Source organism: Mastomys coucha, chromosome X (genome assembly GCF_008632895.1).
Source record: "Mastomys coucha isolate ucsf_1 chromosome X, UCSF_Mcou_1, whole genome shotgun sequence".
Taxonomy (NCBI): Eukaryota; Metazoa; Chordata; class Mammalia; order Rodentia; family Muridae; genus Mastomys; species Mastomys coucha.
The window spans coordinates 92,111,569-92,119,526 of record NC_045030.1 but is presented as its reverse complement, the minus strand read 5'-3'; positions in this window follow the sequence as shown (position 1 = coordinate 92,119,526).

Genomic DNA, 7,958 nt, shown 5'->3' with positions numbered 1-7,958 from the left:
TATTTCCTGAAGAGAACGCCAATAGCTTCTGCTCCGAGATCAAGAATTGACAAATGGGACCTATTAAAGTTGCAAAGCTTCTGTAAGCCAAAAGACACTGTCAATAGGACAAAACGGCAAACAACAAATTGGGAAAAGATCTTTATCAACACTATATCTGATAGAGGGCTAATATCCAATGTATACAAAGAACTCAAGAAGTTAGACTCCAGAGAAACAAATAACCCTATTTAAAAAATGGGGTATAGTGCTAAACAAAGAATTCTCAATTGATGAACAACAAATGGCTGAGAAGCACCTAAAGAAATGTTCAACATCCTTAGTCATCTGGGAAATGCAAATCAAAACAACACTGAGATTCCACCTCACATCAGTCAGAATGGCTAGGATAAAAGACTCAGTGGACAGCACATGCTGGAGAGGTTGTGGAGAAAGAGGAACATTACTTCATTCCTGGTGGGATTGTAAACTGGTACAACCACCCTGGAAATCAGTTTGGCGGTTCCTCTGGAAATTGGACATAGTACTACTGGAGGACCCAGCTATACCACTCCTGGGAATCTACCCAAAAAATACTGCAACATGTAACAAGGACACATGTTCCACCATGTTCATAGCAACCTTATTTATAGTAGCCAGAACCTGGAAACAACCCATATGTCCCTCAACAGAGGAGTGGATACAGAAATTGTGGTGCATCTACACAATGGAGTACTACTCAGCCATTAAAAACAATGAACTTATGAAATTCTTAGGTAAATGTATTGATCTGGAGAATATCATCCTGAGTGAGGTAACACAATCATAAAATTACAAACACAGTATGCACTCTCTGATAAGTGGTTATTAGCCCAGACGTTTGGAATACAGGAAGTGTTACATCCCCTCTTCACTTCAGTCATCCATTGGACTCCTGACAGCCTCTGTTTGGGGGCTAACACCTGGGAGCTAAGACAGATGCTCTCTGTTGGCGGTTTGTCTTTGAAGAAGCAACATGACCAAGCCTACCACCTGAGTAGGCCAGCCAGCTAGCCGCCTGAAGATCTTCTGAACCTGGGGACTTTGGCACCTGAACTTTCTTTGTAGTGTAATCTAGAGACTTGTTTTCAGTTTCTCCTCTGACTATAAAAACCCTGGTTTATTCTCAGTAAAGTGAAGCCTTGATTGGGACGCAACTTGGCTTTGTGTTTTCTCTTGTATTTCAAACCCTCTCTTTCAGGTCCTTTATTCCCTCCTGACTGAGGTGAACCTCATCATGAAGCTGCGGGTAGTTTCAAGGAAGAACAACCCACAAACCACAAGGAACTCAAAATAAAAAAGAAATATTTAAATAATAAATGACATTGAATGAAGATATTTTATTTTAATTTCTGACTGGATTTTGATTACTATTTTAAGACCTCATAAAACACTGCTAATTTTTCAGTATTTTGAAGAAAGCCCTACTTGGATTATGCTATAATAGAAACATTCTGCTCCAAAACTTTCATTTTTTATTTCTTAGCTAAAAAAGCTGAATAATGCCTACTGTAAATTAGGATACTTTTAAGTGCTTAAAAAGCCATTTAATTTATTCAAGATCTTGGTTCATACAGTTCTGAGTTGGAACACGTTAAGGAATGAGTTAAAAGTTTAAGTAGATTGGAGTCATTATAAAAGAGGTTTATGAATATTTATCTTTACAGAAACAAAATTTATTTTATAATCTAAGTTATGTTGGAAGCATACTTATACCATCTTAAACAAAAATTTTGAATACACTTTTAAAAACATTAATATAATTGTCCATTTTTAAGAAGTTGCATTTAGGCTATATTAAGTTTTGCTTTTATGACAGTTATGAGACTTCACATCATTTTCATTAGGGATATTAAATATTTTAAATTAGTGCTATGCAATGAAATGAAAAGCATTCAAATTCGGGCTTACATACTTTTTCTAGCTTATAAATTGCCTGCTAAGAATTAGCTGGGAAGCTTCATAAAAACCTCTGCCAATATCAAAACAAGCAAGTTCCACAGGGAAAACCCAACATAGTGAACTAATGAGAACTTCCAACCAGTAGCATATTTATTATAAAGTGAAGAAGTGAAATTGGAATATGATTTAGCTTTGGATATAATTCTGGCCATTGTTAGTTTGTTAGAACCCAAGTGTCGAGAACTTTGTCCTATCCCAAGTGGATTCTGTCTCACATAAAGATGTATATTCAACGATTTAAGAAATATGTTCTAAATGAGAACTGGGAAGTTGGAGAGGTATCTCAGCAGTTAAGAGCACTGGCTGTTCTTTCAGAGGACAAGGGTTCAGTTCCCACCACACACACTTGACAGCTCACAACACACTGCACCTCCCTTCCTTGGGGCTCTGGTTCCCTCTTCTGGACACGTCAGGAACTGCATGCAGGTAGGTATATTAATGAGAAAAAACACTCAAACATAAAATAAATATATTTGTTTTTATTGGATAACTTCTTTATTTGCATTTAAATGTTGTCCCCTTTCCCTGTCCCCCAAGAAGCCCCCTATCCCATCTCTTTCCCCCTGCTTTTCTGGGGTGTTCCCCACCAACCTACTACCTTATTGTAAAAGACAGAAATATAGGGCTGGCGAAATGGCTCAGCGGGTAAGGGCACTGACTGCTCTTCTGAAGGTCCTGAGTTCGGATTCCAGCAACCACATGTTGGCTCACAACCATCTGGAATGATATCGGACTCCCTCTTCTGGTCTGTCTGAAGACAGCTACAGTGAATTATACCTGAGCGAGTGGGGCCCGAGCTCAATTCCCAGCAGCCACACACATGAAGGCTCACGGCCATCTGTACAGCTACAGTGTACTCATACACATAAAATAAATAAATAAATCTTTTTTAAAAAAGAAAGAATTATAAAGATATTCTAATTTCTTCAGACAAAAATTTTAGCAGCAATAAATAGTTTAAAACTTCAACTTCTTAGCAACTATTTGTTGAAATCTATTGAGTATTAGTTATGACCCCCAAAGTCTTTATAAACTTAGTGGTAGAAAGTATAAAGCATAGACAGATGAACATTGTTCTAAAAAATGATATTTATTGTACTAGGGGATATATTTGTGGTATAATAAAATGTTTCAGGTGAAATTCAGAAGGACTATTGAGTAAAGATCATACTTTGCGCAGAAAGATGCTTAGGCAGATAACCTCATCTAGATATTGCACTAAGTATAAACAAGATTTCTATCAAGGAATGAAGGTGAGTATTGTACACCGGCACCCATCTATGCAACCCTGATTGTGTGAAGCAAAAATTTTTATATAAATGAAACAAAATATTCAGGAAATGATGAGTGTGCTATGGCTTTAGTTGGCAAACAAACAGGAGTCACCAAAAGCTTTAACACAGGAGCAACACAACTTATTTTTGATTTGAAAACATCAATCTGTTGGATTTCTTGTCTCTAGATGCTAACGCTGAATAACCATTCACTTCAAATACCACTATATAATATATATATGGGGGTGTATATACAAACAAACAATGTTATATTAATTGGAAAAAACACTCATAAACATACAGTAAATATATGTTATAATAGAATTAATGGAATATAATATAATGAGTTAGGAATTTTAAAGCAGAGTCACTCAGTGGCCCTTACCCAGAACATCATGTGACTGTAAGTTAGAATTTTGATTGGTATTGAATTTATTTGAAGGTGGAATGGGAACTGGACTGATCAGGTCATCCTCATAGTCTCTATTCCTCTATCTAGTAAAATCTTATTAATTCCAAAGCCCCACATTTCTATTGTATAGAAGCTCTGCTCACTCTCACTCTTCTTATAGCTTAAATGTCCATATGTGAACATATAATAATATTCTATCAAACTCATTTTTTAAAGACAAATTAGGTGTATTACAGCAAGAATGAAGCCATTTTGTTCTAATACTTCTGACTGATGCCATTTGTGTGGATTCAAATGGTCCTTATACCATTTAGGACCACATTCTTGCTATTCACTCAAAAATATACTTGACATAATCCTAGATCTCTTTCTTCAGTTCTATAACACTTTCAGGCTATTCCTCCCTCTTATGCTAGGACTGAGTTTTTCCAGAACAGTTATTTTCTCATAGATGATCATGGTAGTCATAACTCAAGTAGAAACAATTTCTAGATTTAAGCAGTTTATTAAACAATTTAAAGAGAAACTAATCTAGAATGGTGTCCCAGTGGGATCAATACCACAGATAATTCCTCTTATCATTGGGCAAATTACAGATAGTTCACACATAGCTTATTCAACTTGGCTGCCTCTTCTGATTGTATATTTAAGGCTCTGAGAAAGCCACAAAAGATGTGATGAAAGTGTCATTGTAGAATGCTCAGAGGCCTTGTTCAGTTTTCTAGGAGCACAGAATACACACCTCTATAAAACATATCATGTTTTTTTCTTTCTTTTATCTCAATTTTTCTTTAAAAGTGTGATTCATAATTTAAGAAAATTCATCTCTTCCTCTAGATAACCATGTCACACTGTCTGAAGCAGAACTAGGCAGTTGTCCAATAAACTTAATTGCTTTTCTCTATTTACATATGGAAGTAGGATTTTAAAAAGTACGGCGAAAATAATATGTAAGATATAAGGTTTATACTGTGAGTAAATGTCCTTTCCTAAAATTTCTTGTCATAGGAAGTGGTTGTTCTCAATAGTCTTAATCTTTATTCATGTTCTTGTTATTGTTCCATATAACATATTGTAAAAACTTAGCAATATATGCTGTGATAGATGAATGATATATATGTATATACACACACACACACACACACACACAAATGAATGAGTGCATTGGTTATCTGATTTTACCTTGTATTGCAATTTCACATGTTGTGAAAATTCAATTCTTAGAGCCTTACCATCATAAATCTCTGATTCAGTTGGTCTAAGATGTAGCTCAATAGTTTACATTTCTAACAAATTCTTGAGGGATAGAGACAAAAGTAGTCTGAAAACTGAAAACTGACAACAGTTAGGCAAGGGAATAAGTAAAACTAGTTCCTAGTACAGGCAGTTCTTTTCTGTAGTCCATCGAGCCATTGTTTTGATATATTATAGCTATTAGTTTTATTATTAAATAGTTTTTATTATTTTGATGTGACTAATGTATAAGATAATGATTATCAGAGATAATGTAGGAAAAACCTCATACACAAGTTTCTTACTACTTGTGACTTCATGCGTCTCCTGTGACCTTTGTATTATATTTGTGCTACTAAGGTCAGAGTACTAGATTTCTCATGCATTGGTTGTTATTGCTGCATTAGGAAAATATTATTAAGCTCTTAATTGGCAGAAATTTTACTTAATTGATGAACATGTTAGCTGATGCAAAATTCATACTTCTTCCTAAATTCTATACATGTTAAAAGTCAAAGTAGATGTAAACTCATATCATGTGATGATTCCCTTGTATAATCAGAAGGACATACAGTCAAAATCATTTTACTGAAGAAATAATTGGATAAACTGAGCATACAGAACACAAACCATACATAAATACAGCAGCAATTCATTACAAGTAATTCTGAATTATTGCTCCAACCCCTTAATTGGAGAGATGATGCAAAAAATCATCACATCTTATCAATGTTTGATTCTTTTAAACCAGAAAATGCTGTATGGTTTACTTTTTTTTGAAGCATCTGATAAGCTTGTATTCTATTCTGGACCAATCTATGTTTATTTTTGGTATAAGAACATTTTGAGTGAAACACTAAAATGGAAATGATGCTCTTTTAAATACTTGAACTGTGTGTCTGTGGCTCTCTAACCTTGGTTAGCTTTTACAAAAATCTAACTCTTTTTATTAGTGAGAACAAGTCACCAGGCCAGTTAAATGTGTAATCTCCCTAGGTAACATGAGAGAAAATATTCCAGAAAAGGGAGTTGTTTATGGTCTGCATGCCATTCCTCTTTCAGAGATAGTTTGTGTGGAACATGTGAATAGCAGTAGGATGAAGAGTAGAAAAGCTGATTAGAAGGTAATCACACTGTTTTTCCCAGAGACATGCCTTCATAGACTGGCAGAATAATAGATTGCATGTGATGTGAAGTGGGGAAAGTGACCACTGACCCGGACAAGCTGCATATATATGGATTTAATTTTACAGGTGTGCTATTAAATTGAAGTTTCTCGTATACTAGTTTATTATATGTTCATCTGCTAAGTTTACTAACTTTATGATAATCTACATTCTATTGTGTTTAGGGAGTGTAGTGGTACTTTGGTTTTGGTTTATTTGTAAATACATATAATGCATAATTTATACCATATGCTATTATTATATTTATATTTTATTCATTACCTTTTACCAATATAATAATCCCATAATAAACTTGTTCCAAAAATGTCCACTAACATAAATTATAGTATATCCATTTCCAATTGTAGACAAATTAGGAAATATTACACAGAGAGGACTGCCCTACTAAAAACTTAAAAAGGGAAGAGACTGTGAAGTGAAAATAGAAAGGTACATTTGCTAATTACTTTAAATTCAATACATATATAGTGATAGATTAGGAAGGACAGGAAGTACTATGGTTCACGTGGATAACAAAGGAGGGCTAAATCATATATAGTCACAGAGCTGGGATAAGTGTTGTGACAATAGGTGGAAGAATGTTCAAGGAAGAAGGAACAATATCAAGAATGACCTGGAAAAAAGAAATACCATGCAAAAGTTCATTATTAGCAATATAATTGTGAAGGTGTTTATGCCTTTAGTCCCTTGTCTGCATGGATATTTTGGTGGAAATATTAATTTAATGATTTATATTTAACTTTAGAAAAATATAAATATTGTAAGTGTAGGTTCAATTGGCAACAATTTATTACTAAAAATATGAAACACGTTAAAATGATAGGAAGTTTTGTTTTATTTGCCACTATTTTAGTAAATGTGATTCTGTGGCATGGTAGGAGAAAGATTGGACTCTGTCTAAACATAGGGCAACCAGAAATGTATAGCTTAAGAAAAGAGTGGGGATGGGGCCCTGGAGGACAGAGTATTCTTGAGAGGAGGCATCAAGGCTAAAAGAATTCTCATCCTAGTGACAGGACAGCACATTCATGTTACAAATAGACTAGACAATGAAATGCAAAAACAGAGAGCTGCAAGGCATAGTTGAAAAGAGGGCTCAGAGCAGTGTGTCTAACGGTTGATAAAGGGAAAAAAATCTGTCATTGTGCTAAGCTCTTTACCTAATTCTTGAGTTAGCCTTGACAAATTTGGTACATTGGACTAGTCTTTTCATTTAAAACATTTTTTAGACACAAATCAAATAAAAGAGCTCATAGCACTCCTTATAACAAACTTTTATTGCTATAAATCCACTGACATTTCACTTCCTTTTGATACTATTATAGAAGAAACGAGATGATGAATCATGAAAATGATGCTATTTTCCTGCTTTATGAAGCAACTGCTAAATAAAGGCAGGGTGAAAGTAACCTTTTTCCAGCTGTCTCATTGCCTTTTAAGGCTGTATTTTAACTTTCTCCAAAACAAATTGGAGAAGACCATGGAATACAAAACCACTAGGACTCCTATGAGCTAAATGTGAGACTTTCATCAGATTCAAAAGACTTGGAGCCTGGAGGTATGGAAGGTTGTAGAGGGACTCAGCAGGAATTATTGGAAGAAATTAGGACCATAATTACCCAGAATGAAGCCTACAGCTGTGACCAAGGAAATTTGTTTTATCATGAATATTTCAGACTCAATCATGCTTTCTAAGGTCACATAAACTCAAGAGGGAGATACTTACGGTAATTGCATATACTGATCTGGCGGCATGTAATTAAATTTTCAAAAAGAATAAGGCCACCAGGTTGTAAGGTCCTTAAGGACAGACACCCTGACTTAGCCTGTGGGATCATTAAAATTAATGGGCATTGTCTTTTGATAATCTCC